General features: G+C 45.6%; 1 protein-coding gene across 1 annotated transcript in view; it reads right to left on the bottom strand.

The window, feature by feature from the left end:
- Positions 1-26,895, bottom strand: part of LOC135386175 (corticotropin-releasing factor-binding protein-like) — a 161,493-nt gene that overhangs the window by 27,555 nt on the left and 107,043 nt on the right. The window lies entirely within an intron of this gene.

Raw genomic sequence — 26,895 nt, forward strand, 5'->3', positions numbered from 1 at the left:
ATCTTTGGTATAGTTACGCGCCTGTTGGCGACTTTTAGCGACTTTTTACCCAAATTTGACGAGAAGTAGCGATTTTTTAAACGAAATTTAGCGACTACCAGTAGAAAAAAAGGTGACAACACTATTTGGCGGGCGCGGGCGAGAGACGGAAATATAGGGGTACGCGTACCTTGCGGGCAGTGTATCTCGCGAACGCGTGAAGCTAGGGCACCGATCGAGGCATTGTTGGAAAGCGCTTGAGATGTTCTAGCTGGACCATAAGCGATGTCCGTTTCAACAACAATAACCACATTTTTTTGCAAATTTTAAATATCAAAATTTTGCCAGAATGTTGGCAAACTAAAATACGATCAGAATCGAAAGAAACGGCAATCAGAAGAAAGGGCGTCTCGAGAAGAACCCAAAAAGCTCCTAAAGTCCAGCAACGAGCGGTCGAGAGAGCTACGGGAGCGCCAAAGGAGATTAGCGGCGGAGGCAAATTCGACTGCCGGCGCGCGCAGCGAGCCCTCTACCGGCGGGGCAACTTCGACTTGCGCGAGTGTGAAAGCAAGCCGCCTTAGCGTAGCCTTCGTTGTAAAGGGCTACCGAAAAGATAGGGCTACCGGTACAATGGAGCAGAACAACGCCATACAAGTACTACTATGTAAAGAATTACAAAATAATCTTACAATACAAGAAGTCACATTTAAACGCAGCTTTCTTTTGACTTATTGATTGTTTGTTTTATAGTAGCTCCAGTCTACCAAGTTGGTGGTACTGTTGTACCATCTGACGTCATTTGTTTGCAAACAGGGATAGGTCTATTAACTGTCCTGTGGGGGCACACGTCGACAACTTATCGAGAAAAAAAATCTAACTACTACTATATCATAATGCTTCACTCAGGTGACTGTGCCATGTTCCATGCTTTCCATGCCGTTCCATTTTTTCACCCCAAAATAGGAAATGGAACATGGCGAGTATTTTGTTCGTGGTAGGGAAGAGATAACATGAACTCGTCCTGTCTTAACGTGTACGCTTATTTCCGCACATGTGTAATAATATCTAGCTTACCATTACGTAAGTTATACACAATAAGACATATAACTTTATCAGCGTGTAAATATCAAAAATAGCAAGCGATTGAAATGCAAACATAACCGTCTCGGAGGCAGGTAAAAACAAACAAAGGCGAAGAGCCTTCTTTTGAATCAGATATAGTGGTCGTAGTGTGGTGGAGTATATCAATCTGTATGTTTCTATGGTGGGAGGGGGGATTTATTGTCAGAAAAAGAACCACAGAAAAAAAGAAAGGGGAAAGGTCAGCCATGCAGCACGCCGGCTTGCTATTCCCTAAAAAAGGAAAGAAAGGAAACATATAAACAAGAAAGAAAAAGAAATAACAAAAAGGCAAATAAATAAATCAACAAATAAACAAACAAATGTTTCTATGGCGTAACTGATGTGTGAGGCAACTAGTGCGTGGTACAGCATTATTAAAGTACGCGCAGGAAAAGGTGCCTTAGCTTATGTAAACCATATATGCCTGAAGACACTTATTTATGGGTTCACGTCAGTGTAAATGTACGTCGAGTATAACTCCCAAAAATGTCACGGAAGGGACGTGACGTAAAGGTTTTGTCGATAGCAATACGCTTAAAGAGCTTGCATCTTTTTTTCTTTTTTTGATAACGGCGAAATATCACAAAGCTTTATTTTGTAATATTAGGGGCAAGCTTATTGTTAAACGATAACCGAGATGAAAACTTAATCAAAGTAGCGTTTGCACATGTAAATAAATCGTTAAAGTTATCCCCATGTACGTCCCTGCGTACGGGATATCCTCGAATGAGTGAAAACCGGCAATTTAAGCAATCTCACACGACAGTGATGGGGATGACGAGACGTATCGACAGCGTGGTACCTATACAGGGTGTTTCATTTTAACTGCAACAAATTTTCATAAAAAGGGGAGTTGCCTTAGGGCGGTTTTACTTTGATCATTGGATTACTCGACGCGGCTGCTACTGCGAAACCAATTTTTTGCTCAGTTAGGCGACTAATTAAACACGTTTTCGTCAATCTTTTTATTATTGATTTTAGGGAGTACATTGCAATTGCAACATTAAAGCCTGATCACCACATGATCCGCTCGGACCACTGATGAACCAGTAAAGTAATCTCAGCGCGTGCTATAGACCTAACTCGTATTTCACCTCGGCCGTCCGCTGGGAACAGAAAGTGACATCACAAAAAAATTTCATGCGCGATGTTGGCAAACAGCCAAACACTTATAGCGGTATGTTTCACGATCTTTGTTTTGTTTTTCTTTTTCCTTCCTTTCGTTCATTGATGTGTTCGCAGTCGCTTGCCGTGTCAGTCATTTCATCCTGCCGGACACAGCTCTTGCCCTTCCCCGGTACGATAAGCGCTACTGGTGATGCGCAAAGCTCTTTGCAAGCGAAAAAGAAAAGCAAAAAACAAACAAAGATCGTCTTTCTGTGACGCTATAAGTGAGGGCGGAGATATCGACGTCACCGTCGCTCTTTTTGCCGATCATGCACTTGAGGTGCTCAACAGACCAGAGATCTGTAACAATTGAGTCTGGCGCGCGCTGCGATTACTATCGTGCTTCATCAGTGGCTCGAATGGATCATGTGAAGATCAGGCTTTAATATGACGACTGCAATCTGTTCCCTAAAGTCAATAATTAAAACGTTGCTGCAAATATATCTGTTAGTTAGCTACATCATGCTTCTCGGGGCACTTGAGTATTCGCGTTTTTCATGACCTGTAGGTGGCGCATCTAAACTCCAACATGGCGAACGAATCCAGGTTGTCGCTTAGTTTCGATTTTGAGATTTCTGAACTGCAGTGTTAATTCTCGATGCGTTGAAGGCGAACGAGTATAAAACGCTGCTCACATACTTCTGGCAGGCGTAAGCCGGTTGTCGTGTTTGATCAACCACATTTCGTGAAGGTGAATTTCACGTTTACCGGTTGCGAGGCCGAAGTAGCAAGCAGCGAGTATCCTGCGCCGCAGGAATGTGAGAGACATGCAAGCACGTGATATCTGTGCTGCAGTTCTCTTACAGCTAACATCTTCTAAGTGTGTAGCTGATTCAAATGAAGAGTTACAAAACTGACTTGGTATATGTTTTCACGCTATCTCTTGCGCTTTCTTACACATAATGGCTATTCAAGTTTGAAACAAACTTGTTCTGTTTTGTCTAGGCAAGTGTTTACTTCCCTTCCTGACGTGAGTTGCACAGAAGTGTGCTTCAGAAAAAAAAAAAAGAAAAAGAAAGAACGTTCATCAGATATGTAAGCAGTACCGCTCCAAGAGCTCTGCCAGACACACACAAGCATTGCTGATGTAACAGGTTTGCTGATCTTGAGTCGCTCAATCCATTTCTTCAGAGGATGCGTCGAAGTAGACGGTATTCTATGTGTGGAAAGAAGAAAACGCTGAAAGACAAACTGGCTGTCCCCTCGGCGCGCAGAATCGCATTGTGACACAGAACGAAACTAGTTTGGTTTAGTTCGCTGGTTCTTGTCTTCAACGTTTACCTCATCCACGATTTCAACAGCAAAATACGGGTGCAGCTCAGCGATTCATGCAAAAAGCAGCAACTTCTCCGCAAGTGTACGTGAGGTCGGCCGGGTGTACCTGGTTTGGCTAATCCCGAGTTTCACCGCGGTGCGGCGTCGATGTGGCGAAAAACGCGAATTTGTTCCGAGATCGAACGGTGTCGGCACGCTACGGAGAACGGAGAACTATGACAATGTGGACGCGTCGTCTGCTCTTACACATTTATTCCGCGCTCAGTGCAGTAAGTGGAGCATCGGGGAACCGGCATCGGGGCATCGGGGAACAATTGCGGCACAAGTGAATATGCACAAGAATTGCGGAAAAGAATCATCCCCTCCGAATATCGGCCCACGTGTTATCCACACTAGAACGGTGACAGTGTCGCCCCCCTATACGCTGTGCAAGTGCGTCTCTGCGCATGAGAGGAGGCAGTGAGAGGGAAGAGGGAGGGCGCCGCCGTAGCCAATGGGGCTTTCCGAGTGGAGTAACCGGGAGAGGAGATATGCGCAGAACGCTCGGTTACTTGCATATCGTATAGGTCGACCTCGCAGCGAATAACGCGCGAGGACTTTTTGAGCGCAACCGCTGTCAGTCCGACGAAAGGAGGTTGGAAACCCGGCCCACAGAGTGATAGTAGAAAAAGTAACAGTTCCTGAAATTGGGAGAAGGAAGGTATGGTCCCGGCCGAAGCTGGACGCGATAGGCAATGTCTGTGTTATCTTTCTACCACGCCGGTGTGGGCTGGGTTTCCAACCTCCTTTCGTCGAACTGACAATGATTTTGCTGAAAAATTCGTAACGCGCTATCCTCTGCGAGCCCCGTATAGAGCTCGATTTTCGGCTATTTTTTCCGACACGATAGCTCCTCAATATTCCTGCCAATTATCATTAATTTGAGTAAGTTCGGCACGCTCTTCACATTGGTGGGATAAAAGAGTGACCTTTACTTGGCAAATTTCCGATTTCAGTTCGCAAAAATTTACATAGTTAAACTTAGGTTACCTGAGATGCGCATCAGGAGGTGGTAAAAACATAGTAAGAACTTGACCGCTTGATTCTATGTGGCGTAGTTTTTCTATTAAAATTCAATTACACGTTTTCTGGGACACTCTGCATGTACGTTCATGTGCTCAGAGTTGTTTACCTAGTATGGAGTAGCCGGCTTCTACGTTAGTGGTGCCAATTTCTCCATGTTTTTCACTCGCTCACTCACTCACTCCGCAGCGAGCTGTGCGTTGCGCTACGATTCAATGAGACTAATAATGACTCACACCCTTGAAACATTTTTCTCTGGCGGCGTGAACTCTCGAGAACTCCCGTGCGACAATATTTGTCTGCTACGTATTAACGCAAACATACCGCTAGGCATAGAGAGGCCGCTTCAGGCACATGCACTCAGAGCACGGACGAAACGTCTGGGGTGCATCGCATGTGTCATGATAGCCTCTTGAGGAATCCTGGTTATGGCCCTAAGTCTTTTGAAAGGGACCGTCTTCCGTGACTTTGTTGTCAAAAGAAACTTGGACAAAAGATTGTTTGGGTCTCCTTCCGACTGCTTTGGGTTTCGATAGGTACGCTACGTTTCTTAATATGAGACTGAGCACCAAGAGCAAGCGGGTCAGATCCGCAAATCAACATGTTGTCACATTTCTTTTCTGCGTTGTGCGTTTCTGCGACGAGGAGGGGGAGAGTGGTGGAGTGACGCGCGCAGTGACACGCGCAGTGACGTGGCGTGCTCCTATTCGTGGAGAAGCCCATTGCTCCATGTGCGAGCAGCGAAAAAGGTAAACAAGCCTGACCGGTCGCTTTCACGCTGCGAGTTTCTCGTGCTTTACGTCGTTTCTAAGCGACGAAATGGTAAATACGTGTTGTGGAGTACGTGTTGCGATAAATACGTGTTATGGACACTTAGGTGGAATATCTGTCTTCCGTGTTCCAAACGACAAACGGGAACGTCGGCGGCGGGAGAAGGCAATAATCAACCGTAGCTACTGGCAAGCTATAGATATACCAGAGTTGTTTATAGTCTCTACTTTGACGCCGCAGTACCGAGGCACCATCTTCATGACATTTAAAAGTAACGCGTTACTTTCTATATTCTTTGAAGTCACATTTCGGCGCCGAACTTCTATCCTGTCTGATAGGTCTGGATAATTTACCCGCATACCATTCAACACATCACATCGCCTCCTGCATGCCCCCAAACCTCCCAAACCCAAGGCACTGTACGCTACCCCTTCCCAAGAGGGACATGGATGCCCCGAATGTCTCAGTCGCTGAAGCATTATGTACATCACGCATTGCGGCGACAAAAGGGAGTCTTTCGCTTGGTCTCTGGGTGACGCACAGAGCAGTATCTTCAAAGTAACTTAGAAAATGCCGTAGATGTACAGAAAAAGTATTCAAGTTCGATTACTAAATTCGGCTTTTTTTAAAAATAGGCTTCAATACTCTAGTCATGTTACTGTACAAGTCTAGTCTTATGCTACTTTTGGAGCGGCGTATCTGCTGTTGCAGTACGTCAGTGTTTGACACGTCCTTGATGGCTGCATACAGCAATGTAGCGTGCTATATGACTACATTTCCCATTTCCGTTGGGACATTCACACAAAGCACTCTGGATCCGTCGATAGGTTGACAGCGTAACACTCTCGCTGTATGGACAATCTCTGAATGAAGCTCGCGCATTCGAAGTAATACAGACGTCCAGGAATTCAATCTTAAGCACGCTTAGCCGGCGTTCACACGGGGCAACTTTTCCCAGCAACTCGAAGCAACTCAAACTAGAGTCACTAAATAAGCTACGCTACAACATGGCGGCTCAGTGTCGCTACTCTGAAACGTAGCTTATTTAGTGACTCTAACTCAAACTAACGTCTTCCGAGCAATTTCGAGTCCGCGTTCACACGCAGCAACTCGGTAGCTCCACCCACAAGCAACCTCATGGCGACTAGAGTCACCGGACAATGTGGGTTCGAATCGAACTGGAGGAATCTTTTCTTTAGCTGCTGTTTATCAAATTTCAGTCAGTTTTATTGCCCCAATAGATCATTATTGCATTCCAGAAGTGGCAACTGATATGTTTCCGTGAAGTTCGTAAAAAAAGAAAAAGTTATCTCTCAACTGCACCTGCAGGATTTGAACCCATGAACCCACAACGAAATACACAACGCCATCGGGAGTCACGTGGCAGTGCTCCCCTTTCTGATTGGCCGGTGCACGAGCAACTTCTAAAGTTTTCGGTCGGGGAGCGATTCGCAGCAACTCTGAGCAACTCGAGTTGCTGGAGGTTGCCGGCTGACAGCAACTCCAAAGTTGCTCATAGTTGCTGCAAAAAGTTGCCCCGTGTGAACGCTGCCTTGCTACCTTCAACTTTTTTTCACGTTTGTTCAAACAGCCAAGCTCATCACGAAAGCAAAACGACGCTTCTGATGTCGATATCAGAGCCGTATTCGCTGTTCTACCGCTCCGCTTCGGCTGGACGCTGCCTTGTTTACCTTTTTGGGAGCGAGCACATCTCTCCTCCAGCCAATCAAAGGCGTCCTTGAGACGTCACTGTTGCGTCATGCGCGGTGACCCGGCGCGCTTACAGAGCTTGTAGGACTCTAGAAGGCGAAATTGTATTTTCGGTAACACTGGCGTCCATTTTATCTTCCGTCGTGCCAGTTATTAGAACTGGTTATGCATAATGCATCGTTTGTGGTTCCAAACTACGCAGATCGTACCGAGCGCGTCGTGTACCACCTGTCATGGCAGCCTCCGTGACAGGGAACGTTTGTAAAAAAATGCGGACGATCACGGAATGTGTTGCGATTTTCACCGGCAGCTGACAATCATACAATTTGTTTGTTGGTTTGAGTACGCGAATGTGTACGTTTGCGTGCGTGTGAGCCTTTATGCGTGTGTGTGTTCATGTGTGCGCGTGCGTTTGTGCGTATGATTGTGCGTGTGTGCATGCACATGTGTTTGGGCGTGTGTGATCGTGCGTGCGTATGTCTGTGCATATGCATGTGTATGTATCAGCTATGTGCGCGTGTGAGTGTAGGTGTGCGTATGTTTGTATATATGTGAGCGGCGCATGTGTGTGAGCGTGTGTCTCTGCGTGCACGTTTGTGTGTGTGTGTATGTGTCAGTATGTTTGTATGTGTCTCACAGTTGGTGTGCCACGGACACGGCGATCTCCTGGCACCTTCCTTTTAAGAGCTGCCGCTGTGAAAGAAGCTGCTATGGCTATCAGTGAGTGGCGGTGTCAACCCTACAAGAATGGCGGCACGCATCACCAATACATTTTACGCTGATGACTGCGCATTCAACTCGCTTCGATTGCGCACTACGCGCTCGGATGTGTCTCACAAATAGTATAGTACCAGACGAGCACATGCAGAAGCACTGGAGAGGAACACTGATGCACTGAAAAATAGTGAGAAAGACTGAAAATCACGAGCCTGAGGCGCGAGGATGGGCGGGCTCGTGCATGCGTGCAGAGCGGGCTCGTGCATGAAAACAATGGGGTTGTAGTGCATGGTACGCTATCCCCTTTACGTTTGGAAAGTATACCGTAGTAGGTCTGCACATTTCGCGAAGCTTTCCTTATGTCTTGCGCATGCGTAGAAGCACCAACGCTACCCTTTACGTACGCAAAGGCGATAACGAATGATGTGCTAAAACTCTGCTGCCAGTGTGTCCCTTTAGGCTGGTGTACACTGCTACGTTTACGGTTGCTACCGCGCTTACGGGGAATCGTCGCCATGGCAACACAGCCCCGCTCTCCGCAAACGCAGTACGTAAGCGGAACGGATGGAGTTGTCCTAACTTCAACTTTCTCGACGCATACACCGCAACCGCAAGTCATGCGCCCAATAGGAGGGGAGGATATGGCGCATGCGCACTGTATGCGTGGGCAGCGCGTCAGCGGAGCGCGGGGAACACGCGGTACTGAGGCGTTTCCGTCTTCTCTCTACGGGGTGCGCTGTGAACAGCGATCGTTCGTTCAGGAGGAACGTGACGCTACAACGCAATGATGTGAACGGGGACAACGAGAGTGGCAACGTGAACCCGTTCCGCGATGAAAAGTACGTAAACGCAAGCGTAAAACATAGCAGGGTGAACCAGCCTTTCAGATTTCTTCACATTGCCGCGGACCGCTGTCATGCAAGCAAAGAGACACACTCTGCACGGCCGCTTCGCCGGCAACGCAGGCGTAAGCCACCTGCTCAATCTAATCCGAGAAATGCACGCTGTTACACAAGCGGCGCCCTGCTTGGAGCACGGAAGCGTATAGTTCTTTGGAGGAACGCAACAGCGCGAACGCAAAACATACAGGACGGTTAAGGCTGGTTTAGATCCGACGGAGCGGGGCGTAACAACGCGCGGCGCACCGCAAACGCAATGCGAGCCGCCGCTGGTGAGTTCATAGTTCGACGACACTTGGCGAAGCGCGGCGCGGCGGCGGCAATTTGCGACTACGTCAGCCGCCGTCGAGGGAGTAGAAAAATGCTCTACATCTGGCGGTGGCCAGCGAGCTGTGCACGGCGTGGGCTCCGGTGGACTCGTATTTCCGAACATCTGGAAACATCAAAACTGGAAAGTAGCATCCGTGCCTATATAATAAACGACGGATGAATTACAGAGACAAGGAAAAGAAGAACAGCTGGGAAGACGCGCGGCTTTCTTATTCAATTTAGTGTCCATGTCTGGGGGTACCAACCGTATTACAGTAGTACAAACATAACAGTGCCAACGATTGGAACACGGATTGTCTTTAGTCGGATTCCAGCACTCGGGTGCAGCCGCCAGATATGACAGCTTTCCCACTACGAAATGTGAAAATCCTCGGTGGTCTTTCGTTGCGTTGCGCCGAATCGCGTCAGACTATGATCCCGGTAAGGATGAAGAAGCGTGGCCTAGCGAACGCTAGCTGCCGGAGCGGAACGCGGGCGGCAACGGACGAAGTCTACGTCGGACTCTAAGCCAGCGTTAAACGCATAAAAACGTGAACCAGCTTTTCCGCAACAACGCCCCAGCATGAATTTCCTAGCCTCAGCAAGGGGCGCTGCCTCAGGATCGCGGAGCCTTAAAAACAAGCTGTGCCATTTAGCATGGCTCCGAAGCCTGCTACATTTATCGAGCTGTCTCTCGGGGGTACCATGCACAATATTTCCGCTGTAACGTACCTTGTCAGTGTCCAATTAAATTTACAAAAAGTCTCGAATAAGCAATCATGAGCTGTGCGGCGTGACCCATGGACCTCGCATAGCGAAATTCAGCGATGGATATTTCAGCACACGTGCGCGTTTAAGGGTTTTTAAAACATGGAATGGCTTTCAACGAGGAATATAGCTCTCGCTCTGCGACATTGCTTTTGCGCGAAATCCTCTAATTAAAGAGTTAATTAATGAATTTTAGGCAACTAGTGATCTTGTAGTTACATACTTTATTCGAGAGAATGTTCGCATGGCCATATAACTCAACTGCAAAAAAAAAAAAAAAACGGCATCTATTTTGCTCTGCTAGTTTTTTTTAAATAAAAATTCTGTAAGGAATAAAATAAAAAACACCCTGTATAACGACCACATAAAAGTTGCGCTTTCTCCATTTATGTTCCGCGGCTGTATCGTAATTACCAGGGACTAGTTATAAACTTTCAAATAATCAGCACGCCGTGTAATAAGAGACCAGCTTCATATTACAGCTTTCAATTGTGTTGCCTGATTGTGCTGTCTGCATTTCGTGTAAAGTGCAGTCCGTTTTTACTTTTTGCTCGCGCATGCAGACGCTCGACGGTGGGTGTGACAGAAAATAATATGCTCGTGTTGTCTTTCGCTAGGCACGGGCACGCAAGAACAATTATTAACCGTTCTGGAGATTGTTCAGCTAAGCTGTTATGTTAGCTGTTTGAAGTACTGCACCGAAAGATACCGTGATCGTACCAGGCATGTAGACAGTGCAGTTGCCGTAACTCGGTGCTTTTGAATTTGCACTCGCATAATAATCCTCGTTTTTCGATGGCTGCGCTTTCATTATAGTGTATCGGAAAACTTTTCCTACAGTAAGACGAGAACGTTATGAGGGGGCATAGTTTGAAAAGGTAAAGTGGACATGCGCTTCTTTGAGTACGAGTATCTGTTTCGTGTGTGAGGGAGCGTGCGTGCTTGTAAATAAATCTAGATTCGTGGCTGCCGTTTCCCCGCATGATGTTCTAATGATGAGAATGTATCGATCTTTTTTTCTTTATTCTATGTTAGCGCCGCGAAGCAACTGTGTCTATGAGCGGCGTACAGACGTAGACAGATGGAGAGAGGACAGCAGGAAGGGGGTTAGTGTGCATCCTGGGCCGACTTCAGGGGGAACTGTGCCGACATTCGTCTGGAAAGTCTTCGGAAAACCCAGGCAAAACCTCAGACAGCACAGCCGGTGACAGGATTGTATGGATCTTTAAAGCCGACGTCATTGCTGCGATAGCGAACACGTCATATTTACCGTATTTACCATATTTACACGTATTCCAACCCGCCAAAAAGTCGTTATGTAATATTTCAACGGGCTATATGGGAGGCAAAAATATAAAATTTTCTTCCTCGAACACTTTCCGTCACATGATGTTTTCGGCGTCTATAGCTACAGATTTTACTTCATGCTATCTTCGCTTAAGACGTCCTCGATAATAAGACCGTGCAAAAAACGATTTCGCGCAGTCATCGTGTTACTTCCATTATCCACCATTTTTAAGGGGGGTCTTAAACACCACTATTACTGAAAAAAAAATTAAAAGCTGTCAAAGAAGCACATTCCTATAATGCGATGTTCTTCGACACGCATGAGACGAAGTGTATTCAGCCGTGTTTCTCGAAGCGTGCTGAAGCTAGGTAAAATGACTTTGCACGGATAAAGTTGCTTGAGGTAATAAGGAACTACAGCAGACAAAAAAAAAAAAAAAAAGACAACGCAAATTTGCGAGCATGCTATAATGCATTAGTTGTGTATCATCTCTTCCGGAGAAGAAGAAGAATGCGTGTTCCTTTTACGTGTCATTTCTACCTCGAGTTTACGTTCCAACAGCTCCAGGCATGGACTTAATACGGACAATCTAGGACGTACACCAAACACATAGAAGACGATACAGCGATGTCGCACTTTCAACCGAGAAACACAAAGTGACACAAAGCAGTGAAAACCGAGAAAATATCAAGCGAACGCTTCCCCCTCTCCCCCAAACGCGCCGCCGCGTAGAAACACCTCATCTTATCGTCAGCTTCTATTGGTGTTGTTGTCTCCCCCAGCCGAACCATTTTCCTCTGCTTATCAGCTCTTACTGTTAGAGCTGCCCTATAGACCTTGTTGCGTTATACGCAAACCACTAGTCTCCGTGCGCTCCTTAGCCGCGTTCCCAGCGACGACATAAAAGGGGGCGGACTGCCAAAATCGCTCTTCCCATTGGGATGAATACCGGTGGCCGCCATTTTTAATGGGTATGACTGGCGATAACGTAACATGTCATATAACTAGTCCCGTAGTAAACATCTGAGTACCGTATCAACGTTCGACAGATCAAGGAAAAAGAAGATTGCTTGCTTCCGCGAGCGATATGCACGGTTGTTGACGTGGGGAGTGCTGTATCTGTATAATGACACGTTTTCTGGGACACCCTACATACAGAATGGACGTAGATTCAAACTCTGGTTCACAACCACAATTCGCCACATGGGTAGCCAACTGCTACCCAGAAACGTCAAACACTTCTGTTTCGTTTCTATGCCCCTTAAGTATTTCATTAACACGTCCACCAGTTTCACCAATCCTGCACCAAAGGGGAATTGAGTAGACCACCCCTGATGAACACTGGACGAATGGATCCCTACGGCTAGTGCCGCAGGAACCTCCCATGGTTTTGGAACTCACAAGCGCTGGTAGGAAACTTAGCTTCCTCCGAAGCGACGAGATTCCCCTCACCCCGTGTTTTTGCGCCACTTTCTTAAGGCGGTGTGTGGCGTCCTGGATACAAGGGACAACAACCGCGGGATGGTTGTCCTCCTCCTCCATCTTCGGGTTGCTGCTTGTTGATTTCTGTATACATCTGACCACTCCTCCGATTGAAGTCCTGCGGGTAATCGGCACGCTGCAGTCTGGGCATATAGAAGGCTTCCTCTGGGCAGTACTATTATACTAAGGTTGTGAATCCCAGGCCACTTTTACAGTTGCGGGATCGCGGGACGGGATTCCGGGACTGATTTAAAGGTGAAATAAACAGCACGCATGCACAGCCTCTATGTAGCAATTCCGATTCGTGTGTGCGCCCTGTGTATCTCGCTTGTTCACCTTGTGCGTCAGCGTGCATCTCTCGAACGACGAAAAGAACGCACGACGCTCCAAAGCGTGTGTCGCATGAGTCAACAATGGACACACACACACACATAAATGGGATGATGATGTGATGGGTCATTCTCCGCCGTTATGGCGGTACGCTGCCCAATTGCGCTTGTGGAAGGGATGAGAAAGTGATGATGATGGAAAGGTGTCCTATTAGAGCTCGTCCATTAGTCCAGTGCTGGAGAGGAAGTCAGCAACAACTCGTAGACAGATGTGAGGTGTCCGAACGTGGCCCGATAATTTTGGCTAAGCCAAAACTGGCGTTGATCGACGCGTTGCTGAGCAGTTTCCATGAGGCCGCGCTCGCGATCGTACTACTGTCCGCAGACCAGTAGGATGTGATGTGAGTAAGAGCCACATTAAGTCTCATACGGTGGAAGACTGTGGTAAAGGAACGTGTCCTTCGGCGAGGGAGAGTAAGGGACAATGTGGGGGTCAACGGAGTGAAGCAGAGAGTGGGTGGTGGTTGTGGTGGTCAACGATGGAAGCCTGCTTGGCACCCCGCAAAAAATGATATCAGATGCGCACACTCTTAGACTGCTTAAAAGGTAGCCAATTGGCATTCATAACGCGAGCTATAAATCCAATAATTCGAAATTGTTACACTGCTCTGCGTTGCGAGTGCTCCGATAGTAGGCTTGCACAATTTACTGGGAATCCGAAATCCCAGGATTTCGGGAAGTGAAAAAAAAAAAAAAAAGCGCCATCCTGGGATTTGGGATATCCCGGATCCCAACACTACTTATGCACTACCCTTTTCAGGAGTGTTACGACCCCCTTATTAAAAATCTTCGAATGTTTCAACACAAAGAGAAGGATCGCTTTTTACTTTCTTTATGAGAATGTCCAGCACAGGTGACCTCTCTTTTTTTGCGCTGTGATCGATTACACATAAAGTTTGTTGCACGAGAGAGTGACCCCTAATAAGTAAAAAAAAAAAAAAAAAGAAAGAAGAAAAAAATCTGCGTGAGACAAAAATGGGAATCCTTCTGGATGACACTGGTGAGGGATTTTGCCACCCAAACAGGCGATTTGCATGAGTGTACCTCATGTTTAGGCTAATTAACTTAATTGAACTCAACAGTTTGCCAAGGAAATGTAACGTTTTGCGTTAATTAGAAAGCCCGTGGCCACAACACGCTATACCAATCGTAATTTTTCTTCAAGTATTCCCCAATTATTTGACACCCGAAAGCTTGCCCTATCTGCAAGCGCGTTTTTCGATTTCGCAGTGCCGACACTTCGGCACTTCCAGGAGACACTCCCACTGCACATAGAAACAACATAAGAAAAACAGAAGAAAAAAAAAGGAGGGCGGGGACAGAGTGCGATCACGTGTTTTGCCTTCGCAAGCTTATCTTTTCGCAACCATCAGTTACTGATAATCACCGGCATCGGATGTTCTATGCTGTTTTCAGTGTTGTCCCTTCCTCCTCACCATACTTTAGGCATACTCCTCCCTACACTTCGGGATACTCAAATCAATAATAATTAATAATTCGGAGTTTACGTCGCGAGACAACTGAGATCATGAGCGACGCCACAGCGGTCGGTCTGCGGATTGCTTTTGCCCACCTGAGGGTTCTTTAACGTGTGATGAAAGCTCATCAGACGGTATTTAACGTCCCTCGCGGAAGACGGCGTGTCTAAGCAACTTGTACCCTGCGGTACTCAAATCAATCTCGAGGCAAATTGGACGAGCGCGCGCCCTGACAAGCGACGGTTTTTCTGGCTGTTGTTACGTTTTCGGGTGTCAAATGTTTGTGGGAACAATCTAAAAGATCCTGTATTGTGATTAAAATGGTGTCTTGTGTCTATGGGCTTTCTAATTGATGCAAACACAGTTACTTTCCTTGGCAAATTTCTGAGTTCCATTTAAGCTGATTAGACAAATTAATGAGGTACACTCATAGAGAACACCTGTTTGGGTAGCGAAAACGTTCAGAAGTGTCGTGCAGAAGGTTTCTCATGTTTATCTTGCATAGATATGCAGGAATTGTAATTTCCCTCCTTCCTGCTACTCCTCTGTAAAATTTAAGCCTGAAGGATACCTTTGGAACAACTGCACGACATCATCCCAAACGGTGTCCTGCCACCAGGAGAAAATCGCCTACGCAGGGGAAATTCCTTACTTCAAACATTCCTTCCTTTTTGAGGTAGTCAGCGACCCCCCCCCCCCCCCCCCCCCCAATCATGCACAGAAATGTATGTGCTGCTGAGCACGGGTGCAGACTTAGGTTGCGTTCCTATCGGATGCTACAGAAATTGAACGTAGGTTTGGGTCATAAGAAGAAAGAAGTAACCATCAACCAATGACCACCCTGTTCAACCTGTAACCAGGGAAGGGTAACGATAATGGTAACGGAAACAGAAACGGTATATTACCGAAGCTGATGATGGTAACGATAACGGAAACGTATACGACTGTCCTTCATTACCGGAAACAGAAACTGAAACGAAAATTATCGTCTTGATCGAATTCCGGTAATCGCTATTACTGATGCGCGATGATATTTCAGTGAGTTTTCATTTTATTTCTACATTTTGATGACTCCATCCCCTGTAATGCCCTAAATACTACACGACAGCATGGAAACAAAGCGCAATATTGGATATCGAGGGTGAATCACCCGCTTGCCTACTCGTGACACTACCTACCTACATGACGTCAAGACATGAAACTTACACAGCATAGACTCCATGCACTCTACTCCACCATAGCACGAGCATGACAGCATATGACCTTTTTCTTTTCGTTTTTTTACTTTCTTGATTTCACCGTGGCTGTGGCAGTATTGTATACTACTGAGAGCGTCCACCTACGAATGCGCCATTGGATGACGGTTAGCCCATCTTGGATTGCTGGACCCAGAGAGACTGAAGACAGAAGACTGACCGAAGACATGTTCCTACACGTCTTTAAAAACGTTGCAGGATGTGCATATCCCAACGACGTAAAATTACTTGTATAGAGTGTACGCGTGACACCAAAGCGCCACTTGGCCAAAACAGAGTGCTGACAGAGCCGGACGGGGTGTCCTCCCGCAGCTCTGCAACAGCCGTTCCATTACCGGAAACAGTAACGGAAACGTAACGAAATTAAAAGCTGGTATCAGAAACGGATAACGGAAACAAAAATATGGCAGTAACGAAAATGGAAACTGTAACGAAAAAACGTCCGTTATCCTTCCCTGCCTGTAACCAGACTTGTGCCCGTTACTCGAAAAAAGTAATTGATTACCGTTACCGTTATTTCTACGCAAAAAGTAATTGATTACCGTTACCAATTACTCGACTTCAAATGTAATTGAGTAACGAGTAAAGAAGTAACGCGTTACTCCGGTCGTTACTCTGCATTCACACAAATTATACCTGTCTTTGTGTGCCACAGGAAAAAAGAAAAAGAAAGGAAAGAAAGAAAGGTCAATAGCGGAACAGCTGAAATAACACGAAAAACAAAAATGCTTGCGACAGGTAGATCTGTACGACTACTGTATTTGTCGCCCGGGAAGACGTTGACCCGATTGTGGAAGAACATTGCCTGGAACTTCCGCCATAACTCACTAAACCTCTAAACCCTCAGGTACGACCATACTGGTGTAGGAAGAGATTAGCGAGAGAGACCCTGAAATTCCAGAACGTTAGTACAATGACCTGTGCTTGCTATAGTAGAACGATCCAACAAAGGTTGACGGCACGAGGGGCTTGACTTGGGGCAGAACATCTGAAAAATAAGTTAATCTCTGCCGGAAAAGTAATCAATTACTGAGTAATCGATTGCTCCAAAAAGTAATTGATTACTCGAAAAATTACTTTCACAGTAAAGTAACTGATTACTCGGAAAATTACTCAAAAAAGTAATTGATTACAAGTAACGCAAGTACTAGTAACGCGTTACGCACAAGCCTGCCTGAAACATCCTTTTGATAGTTCACACTGCTAATGCCGTCATTTTGCTCAAGGGACTGCCCGGGACGTACGATTGACCTGTCCCCCAAGCAGCATGCTGCGGTAGGCTTTTGTGGCTGTTCTTAGGCACGAATGAACCAATAAATCAAATCACTCAGGAAAACGGGTCACTAACCGCCACCTTTGAGCGGGCACCGCAGTTGGTGAGCTGTTCACGGCGGGCTTCTCCGTAATGTGGGTCTTAATGAGGCAAAGCGACCTTTACAGGTGCGACATATTAATATTTTGTGTGGAACAAGTTCGACTCATTGCAAATATGAATCAAGTTTACTTATTATTAGTACTAGTGGTAATAATATTATAATTATTGATTTATTATTCATTTAGTTGTGAATACTGCCGGCAGTAAGTTGAGACCGAAGGCAAATAAACCAACAATAAACCAACTAACAAAACTTAACAGAAACTTTAACCAAAAATAACCAATACACCAACAACCATAAACCAACAGCAGAATGATAACACGACAGATAAGTTCACTCAACAGTAATACTCTTCAGGGTAGAACGAAAACAGGACACATAAATTCACTCAACAGGAATACTAAGAACATTCAATAGCCAACCAAAATGAGGATACACGTGGAATTTCTGTGACATCTGCCTGCAAATCATTCCACTGGCGCACTGGATTAACGCAGTGCATTATGGATCAAGTTGTCCCATCCATTTGTGGTTTATGCTTTCACAGACCGCAATATTTATCGCGAAGCGCAATATTAATAACAACGTAAATGTCGTATTTTTGTGTGCCTGCCACGCATATTGTTCCATGCATCGGAATCTTCGGAAGAAGAAATTTTCTATAAAAGCTACGGCAATATGCGCGTGATAGAGGCTAATACCCCTGTCAGACGTACTAATTTAGTGTCACTTTCAGCGAGTACACTTGCAGTAAGTGTCATTCTTTCGGAGTCACACGGCATCTTTTAGTGACACTAAATGCAAAGTACACTTACGATGAAGTGAGTTCGCCAAACTCGCTTCACTTTGCCTGCGATAATCAAGTACGTAGCCTCCACGGCGGGGATTGCGTAACGAAAAGCTTATTTTTGGAAAAGGAAAGAAACAACCCAATCGGAATTTATTTTTGGACAAATTTGTTAAGACCGCGCTGATTTGTATAAGAAAGACGTAAGGATTTTTGGCGTGATTTACCGGTATTCTCGTTCACAGACTGCCCAGTACAGTTCGTAATCCACTTCGCGGCAGCCATATTTGTTGACATTGCACGGTGGTTAAGTGTTACCGGCGAAATCGCGAAATACTCGCAGTGAAGCACTGAATAATGGAAGACAAAAAAGAGAGGGCATCGTGGTCTGAGATAGAAACCTATGCTATCAGAACATGGGAGGACCAAGCGAAACGCGAAAGTGTATGCTGACATCGCGGGCCAGTTGCACGCGCAAGACATAGTAAACACCACCAAAGAGGTGAAGAAGAAGACTGAAAATTTCTCAAATAAATATACTTGTGTTGGTTCGCAACAATTATATTTATGACGTTCAATCGACTTCAACTGTGAAGAAAATCTCTATGAAATGTTTCTGGACGTAAGAAAAATGATTTTACCAAGAAAGCATGGCGCACTCCCCGATGTTAGGTGGGAGTTCAAGCTCGCCCATCGTCATCACCATGACTGCTTAGTGACACTTACTTATGCCGTGTAGCAGGAGCCTAGTGAAAGTGACATTACAGGACGGAGTGCACTTCAAATAAGTGACACTAAATTAGTACGTCTGACAGGGGTATAAGAGGCTCTATAGTCCGAGCTCAATGTTCCTATTAGAATGTTTATACTTTCAACGCTTCCGTAATTGGCCGCAGTTTGCCTCCTATTGGTGAAATGGTATGGAAGCTTCTCGACTCTTAATGGTGCGCTCATTTCGGCAACGAAATGGGATGTGTTAAAAGTAATCGAGTTGCATGGGGGATCGGATTCACGAAAACGAAGAGAGAAAAGGAAATACGCGTAGACAACACTTGCCTCGATTAACCAGTCTTTCTTCCAGTCCTTAACTTTGGGGCTTCCTTTAAAGTGATAGCTTTATACACTCGTAAAAAAGGGTGTACTTTAACTCCTTTTTTGCCACATATATATAACACCCTTTTGGAGAGCACAATTACGCTCAAAAGGGTGTCTCCTCACTCCCTCAAGGGAGTAACATAACACCTTTCTCCCTACTGGAGAGTAATATTACTCCCCGGCAGGAGGAAGGTGTTATCCTACTCCATTGAGCGAGTGAGGAGTCACCCTTTTGAGCGTAATTGTACTCTCCAAAAGGGCGTTATATATGTGGCAAGGAAAGGAGTTAAAGTGCACCCTTTTTTTTTTAAGAGTGTAGGATCTCGTGACACCAGGAGATAGTGCGTCGGCCATATGCTCATTTACAGCGCGCTGAAATTGTGTAACCACCACAGTAACAACGGAGAAAACATTCGCAAACCGATTTCTGTGATCAATTTCGTGTATGTTTTCCTTTTTGTTTGTCTTTCTTTTTCTTTTTTTTCCCTTTCTTTCCTGGGAATAGCAAGCCGCCGTAGTGTAGGCTAACCTTTCCCTCCTATTTTTTATATAACAAACATATCGTTCCCCCCTCCCCCCGATTTCGCAAAACATGAAAGGCTTTCAATTAAAATGTAATAGTATGTTCTTTTAATCGCTGAAAATTTATCGCCAATGCTACCTTATAGGGCTACCGCATTTGAACGCGCTTAGCACAGTAGTGCGTTTTAGTGTATCGCACGCAAGCACCTTTGCGTACGTAAAGGATAGCGTGCTGGTTCTGCGCAATGCGCGAAGCTCTCTTTTTGTTTTGCGCATGCGCAGAACCACGAGTGCTATACAGAGTGTCCCAGAAAGCGTGTCACCGAATTATAATAAGACAACTACGCCACCTCGAATCATGCGGTCAACGGCGTTTGTTCTTGCTAGGGTTTTGTCACCTCCTGATGTGAATGTCATATAACGTGTTATTATGTAATTTTCTTTAACTGAATTGGCAATTTGCCAAGCAATGGTCACTGTTTCACCCCACCCATGTGAAGAGCGTGCCGGATTTACTCAAATTCATGATATTTGACAGGGCTGTTGAGGAGCTATCCCATCGGAAAAATAGCCGAACATCATGCTTTACGGAGCACCCAGAGCATAGCGCGCACCGAATTTTTCAGCGCAATCGTTGCCACTCTGACGAAGGGAGGCTTGGAAACCCAGCACACACCGCCATAGTAGAAGGGATAACACAGGCATGGCTTATCGCAGCGAGCGTCCACTGGGATCATGCTTTCCCTCTTTCAATTTGAAGAACTGTCACTTTTTCTACTATCCCTGTGTGGGCTGGGTTGGCAACCTCCTTTTGTCGGACTGGCAACGTTTGCACTCCAAAATCGTCGAGCGCGTGATGTTCGTGATGTTCAGCTATTTTTTTACGATGGGATAGCTCCTCAATAGCCCTGTCAAATATCATGAATTTGAGTAAACTCGGCACGCTCACATTTGTGGGGTAAAAAAGTGACCTCTACTTGTCAAATTTCAAAGTTGAGTTCCCAAAAATTTACGTAATCAAACTTACGTTATATGACATTCACATCAGGAGGTGGCAAAAACATAGTAAGAAGAAATGCCGTTGACGGCGCGGATACTTTAGGTGGCGTAGTTATATATTTTTTTAATAACTTAATGACACGTTTTCTGGGACATCCTTTATATATCTTTTACATACGCGAAGGTGTTAGCGTTCGATACACTAAAACACGCTAATGACCAAAGATGTATCTATTTATATTTATTCTTTATGATCTAATACGTCGTTTCTTCACAATTTAATGGCTCTATCAGAGCAACCAAGTTTCGTGTTCTTTCCTCCAAATCTAAGCACATCGGAGACGACCTACACCTTCATCCTTCCTCGTTTGGAGCCATTTTAAGCCACTGCTGACGTGGCGAGCCACATCAATTTGAAATCCAATCCATCACAGCAGCCGTATCGCCTGAAAATGACTTCTGCGCATACAAGGGCCATCAATCTTTCCTCGGACTTCTCCAGTATTCCAGTTTCTCACTTCCGAGCCTCCCCCGTGTAAATTACCCTTTACGAGTGCAGATTGTACAAATGGAAACTAACGAGTCTCGAGCACGCGTCGACAGCGCTCTTAATTCTGTCTGTGAACAATAGTGAGAGGGGGAAAAAAAAGCCGATGGCGCCCGAGCCGAGTGGAGAAACAGCGTCTGCGGCATTGAAGCTTTGTGAGCCTGTCTTTCTTCGCTACTCAATCAATGGTCTTCCGCCAGTTGCCAAAAGGACTCCGCGCGCCCGCTCGTCGCGCCACAGCTTCGGCGGCGCCGACGCCAGGGTACAGATACCGGAGCTTTTCAGCTTCAGACGTGCTGACGGAAGACAGATACGGCAGACGTCGCCAGAGCCTTTGTCCCTTTTAAGTGCGACATCATCTCTTCAACGCACTTTTGGGGCCTCTGTGTCCGGTGTCGCGTCCTCCTCGTTTGTTTCTTTATCGCGGTGCCGGTTCAGTAGGGAGATTTAGAACGGTTGGAAGGATTAGAAGGGATTTAGAAGTTTGGAAGGTCTTTGAGATAACGGTTTCGAAAATGTGGTACGCCAAGCTTCGAATGCGTCGTCTTGCCCTTTCCTAGCGCCATCTACCGGGCGATGGGCTGCCACCCACTGCTTTTCCGCCTCGTACTCAACTCCGCACTCCACGTAGTTGAAAGTTGAAACCCAATGATGAGCCCGTCCGCACGATCCGCTGGGGGCGCTTCGGCCCGCGAGGTCTACATCATGATTGGACAATTGAAATTTGAAATTTGAACGAGAAAGAAGCGGTTCGTACACCAGTACACCAGCTCCCGTGGCTCAGTGGTTAGCGTGCTGGCCATGTCACGTCGAGACTGGGAGGTACCCGGGTTCGAATCCCGGTGCCGGCTGTGCTGTCTGGGGTTTTTCCTGGGTTTACCTCAGACGCTTTCAGACACATGTTGGCACAGTTCCCTTAGAAGTCGGCCCAGGACGCACATTCCCCCAGGGCGTCAGTCGTGACGTTGCCCACATACGTGAGGCCGACAACGGCAAGCCCTATCGCCACTACCACCACCACCACCACCATCGTACGAGTACCGTAGCAGACGACAGCGACATCTCCTACGGAAACGCGTAGAACGATGATGATAATCAACTTTTGAAAGAAGCATCTCCCGTGGGACGTGCACCGCTTGTACAAAAATACTAAGGTAAGCTGAAGTACAAAATATTGTAGAAATTGAGGAAGCAATAACCGGGCCGATGAGCAGCGCCACCGCTAGCTTCCAAATGTGGCGCTTTGGAGGGGTGCCTATGACATGGTCGTTATAATCTAGTAGGTCCTGGTTTAAACCCACGACGCGTGCAAAGGACAGCAACCACGGCTCGTAGCAGACGAGAAGAAGAACCCACCTGTTGACGAGGGTACGGAAACGCGGTTCGAGGGTATATGCTAGAAACAGCCTTGCGAACAGTTACTCAGAAATGTAACTAAGTTACAGTTATAGTTACTTCATAATAATATAGCTCAGTTACAGTTACTCTACAGGAATTGTAACTAGTTAAGTTACTGTTCGAGTAACTCAGTTACGTCGCAGTTACTTTCCAAATCAGCCAGGAGAAAGACTCGGGTAGAACGAAAATTTCTTTTTATCAACTTATCAGCTACTTGTTACATTTGCAAATATCTTGCAAATTCCAAATCACATAAAAAATAAAATTACAAAAAGAAAGTTTCGTGAACGAATGTCGCGAGTCTGTGAGGCGATAGCCCTTTAACTTCGACTGCATGAACAAGGCAGTTTAAGGATTAAAATGTCAATTAGCTGAAGGTGATGGCAATTGATGTTCTGAGGCTGGAACACATAGAAAGGCGTTTCTTCAAGTTCGACGTATGCGACTTGCTCGCACAGTGAGTCCCATTACATGTCCTACATCGAACTTTCAAATTGCTACCTTCACTAGAAACCAGATCGACTGTTTCCCGATACATAGGCCAAGGAAACTTCTCAGGTTCTTGCTGTTTTTCAACCAGTTTGAATCTGATAAATCTTAGTCACCAACTTTACTTAAGTCATAAACCCTGGTGTCAGAGCCGAAATTCCTAATTTGACCCCCGGTAACGAGACTACACTTCCTCATTGCGGCTTGCGAGTAGTCTCCGATTGCGGTGCACTACGCGCCAAGCGTTTTGCTTGTTAGTTGTGTGATCGGTGCCTCTCCTGCCTGCAGGGCGTCGCCGCTATCCTGCGTGTTTCATTCGCTTTCAGTTCTGCGGGTTGTTGGGACTTGTGCGAAGCGCAGGAACAAAAAAAAAAAAAAAAAAGAAATGGCCTTTGATGCTTTGCGCTGAAAAGGCTTAGTACGCAAAACTTTCGAAAAAAAAAGGTACTACCTAAGGTAACTGGCTACTGAAAAATGTAGCCAGTTAGAGCTAACAGTTACTTTTCTCAGAAAACAAAGTATAGTTAACAGTTACAAGTGACTGTTTCAGTAACTAGTTACTAGTACCTAAATTACTTCCCAAGACTGGCTAGAAAAGTCTGAAGTAGAGGTTTCGAAGAGCGCTTCCGGGGTGCTAAAACTCCCCAATGTGTTTTATTTCTTGTTGATTCCGTGTTAGCCCCACAAAGATGTCGTGGGTATGAGAGGCCTACAGACGTAGAGAGATGGAGAGAGGACAGTAGGAAGGAGTGGGTTGCAGGGGTGTTCGTGTGCGTCTTGGGCCTACTGGAGGAACAGGGTCGAAGTCACTCTGGAACAAGCAGGATGACCCCCCCCCCCCCAAACCAGGAAAAAAAAACGCTTACGATTGTGTAACGCGAATTTCAGCGGTAACTGTTGTGTGTGGATGTTGAGACATTTATTGCTGATATATACACAACTACTTCAGAGCAGGGTGTCGGAGTGAACCGAAAACCAGAACCGAAAACCGAAGAAAAACGCTCTTTTGGTGCGAACCAGAACGGAATCGAAACCGTATACGTTTTTTTTTTTCGCTCAGGAGGGAAACCGAAAAATGTATTTAACGGTTTTCGGTCCAAGAAAAAACTTCGCCGGTTTGGACTACGAATAGGTGAATGAAACTGACGTCGTGTGTTCTGAAGTCATGTCATGGATACTTTACGAGGGTTACGGTTACGGTGGAATGTATGTCTGTATACTATGACCATTAGGCTTCCTTTGTAAAGTTTTATGGTTCGCGCACATAGACTTAGAGGTACATGTGACCGGTTGTGACTCTCTGCCAATGTGCTGTAGTGTTCGTTTTAATTTCATCCGGCCAAACTCTCAACTAAACAGCGACCCAAGGGGGCTGCGTAACGGCTCCTCTATCGATAATGTCGCGCAACGCGTCCCTTGTTTGAGAGCAGCGAAGTTGAATACACTTACGTATCCGCGAGGGCAAGCGCGTGCGAAGTTGCGCCTCTTTTGTGGACAGGACACGAAGAAAAGAAAACGGAGCCGTCGACCGCGTTTGTGAGTGAAGGTGTTCCTCAATTTGCGTCGCACTCGTGCGGTGGTGCTTGCTGGCTAGGAAGCAGCAACGGACATTCGGATGGGGCGCGAACTAAAACTTTCTTCTCTAAAACAAACAAAACTTTCTGGTTTCGCGCTTTACTACTGCGAACTCTCAATAGTTTGGTGACTACGAACTTAAAAAATTACTCAGGTTTCTTTTAGAAAAACAACATATGAGTTCGCGTTTCACTCATGCACACTATCGTTTAGTCACTCGCAATTTAAAAGTGAACGTATTTCCATCGGAAACAAAACCCGCTGAATTCTCGTTTTTCACATGCAGTTCGACGATCGCGTTTCGCTCGTGATTGATGATTACCTCATCATTACCTCACCTGATGATTACCTCACCTGATGATTAGGAAAAAAAGAAAAGAAATATGATCATGGGAAATAAAATATGAAGTTCATGAAATATGAAATATCCGAGTATACACCTACACACTGCCATAAAGTTGGCATTTCTGGGGAGAAATTAATGGTCCTTAATTGTCACAAACCCGTATTACTGTGGCAGCAACATCAGCTAGTTACAGTTTGACAGCGTATGCGGCTACTCTGAATAATATTAACCATACGCATCTCTTTTTCTGCTTTGTTGGTTTTAGCAGAACAGAAGTTCCCGTCCGTTTTTCGGAACAGCTCCTCTGTTGCAGGTAATCGTTTCTTTCTTTTTTTTTCTTTTTTTTTTTAATGCTAACGGTGCGAAACTATTTGAATGATATCTACTGTGCAACTATAAATAAGGGTATTCGATTAGATTGATAAACAACTCGAAGCAGTGACTTCTACATTTTTGCAGCACGCGGGTTTGGACTGTGACCAGCTTACTATCGATAGGTGAAACTATCGATACTCAAATGAGTAGTCATCTCGACCACCGATAGTACTATCGATAGTGTTTGGATGACTATCGCCCATCACTAGTGGGGAATAAACGGGTTTACATTTTGCAACATTGATATTGTTTTCTTCTGTGAATGAATATGCCCAGCAGAAGCGGAACCGGGTAAAACCGGTATGAACCCTTTGTTTTTTGTTTTTTGCTCCGGAGCAGAACCGGTACCGGACCGTTTATGTGACAACGAAAACCGGAACGAAAAACGTTTCGGTTCGACACCCTGCTTCAGAGTGACGAGTACCGCCTTGTGATCTGTGATGTGAGTGGTGATGTGTAGAGCAGACATGTACAAGATACTCGAAAAACGTATTTGAAATAAGATACTAAATACTGCGATCGTAAAGTAATTAAAATACAGTCTAAATACTCATAAAATTTATCTATTTAGAGTAGAGTAGGAAATACTTAAAAAGTATTTAAGATGCATTCAAAATACTAGAGTCAGAATTAAATGCAAATATTTAGGTTGTGAAATTAGACGTAGTCGTCATTCGCTCTTAATAGCAACTGCATTGCGAAGTTGACGTCGGTAAACGGTCAGTTGGTGTCGGTGGTAACTCAAAAAAAGAAAAAAAAGGATTCCTTTGTGACCACCGAGAACATGCCAATTATCTGCTCCATTCGTGGTGTCATCCTCCTCACGAAGACACTTACGTATAGAGATGGCCGTAGAGATAGAGAAAGCCGTCCACGGACCCAGCACTGAAGATCCGCATAAATCCTCAGCAAGGCCGCGGCCGACCTTCTCAGAAGCAAGCTGAACTCAATGACAAAATGTTCCAGGGGCGATGGCCTTCCTTTGTAACCCTTCGTTTACAACTTCGTATCCTATATGTCACCCTAGTTTGCCTCGGCTCAGTTGCCCTTTTTCTGGAATTGTAACAAGCAAGTTGCTAACCAGCCCTGTTCGCCCGTCTTCCCCGTGGTCGTCGCACGACACGTGGCGCGTGGTTGGCAAACGGAGGTATTGTAATGAAACGTCAATATTTGCCAATGGCCCCATGAAAGTCAAACGAGTCCCGCATATTCCCCGAAAGGATAAAAGTAATTTGAGCATTCAGTAGCAAATACGAAAAACAAAAAGAGTGTTTGAAATAGAGTACAAAATACCTTTCTGTAAAAGTACTGAATAAGATACGTAAATACCAACAAAAGTATTTAGGATACAGTATTTGGAGGATGATACTCCAAATACCTACATGTCTGGTGTAGACCAGGGATCAGCGGGACAAAAATATGACTGATATCGGGACAAAAGCGGGAGAGGAGGAGAGCTGAAAAATCGGGACACTTTCCGTGACAACGTATACCATCTGTGAGTACGTCAAGACTGCTTTTCTTAGCTTTAGATTATTTTAACTTGCTTTGCATCACCGAAACCGATGGCTTTGTGATACAGCCGCAGGCGATATCCCGAGATCTTCCCGTTAACAGCTGCCGCTGTAAAAATCTGCCGTTCAAGACCCGTGATTCCGCTTATGAACTGGCAGGGAAAGTCTAGTCGGTTCTGGATGTAGAGAGATGGATGTTG

The sequence above is a fragment of the Ornithodoros turicata genome, chromosome 2, assembly GCF_037126465.1.
Source record: "Ornithodoros turicata isolate Travis chromosome 2, ASM3712646v1, whole genome shotgun sequence".
Classification (NCBI taxonomy): Eukaryota; Metazoa; Arthropoda; class Arachnida; order Ixodida; family Argasidae; genus Ornithodoros; species Ornithodoros turicata.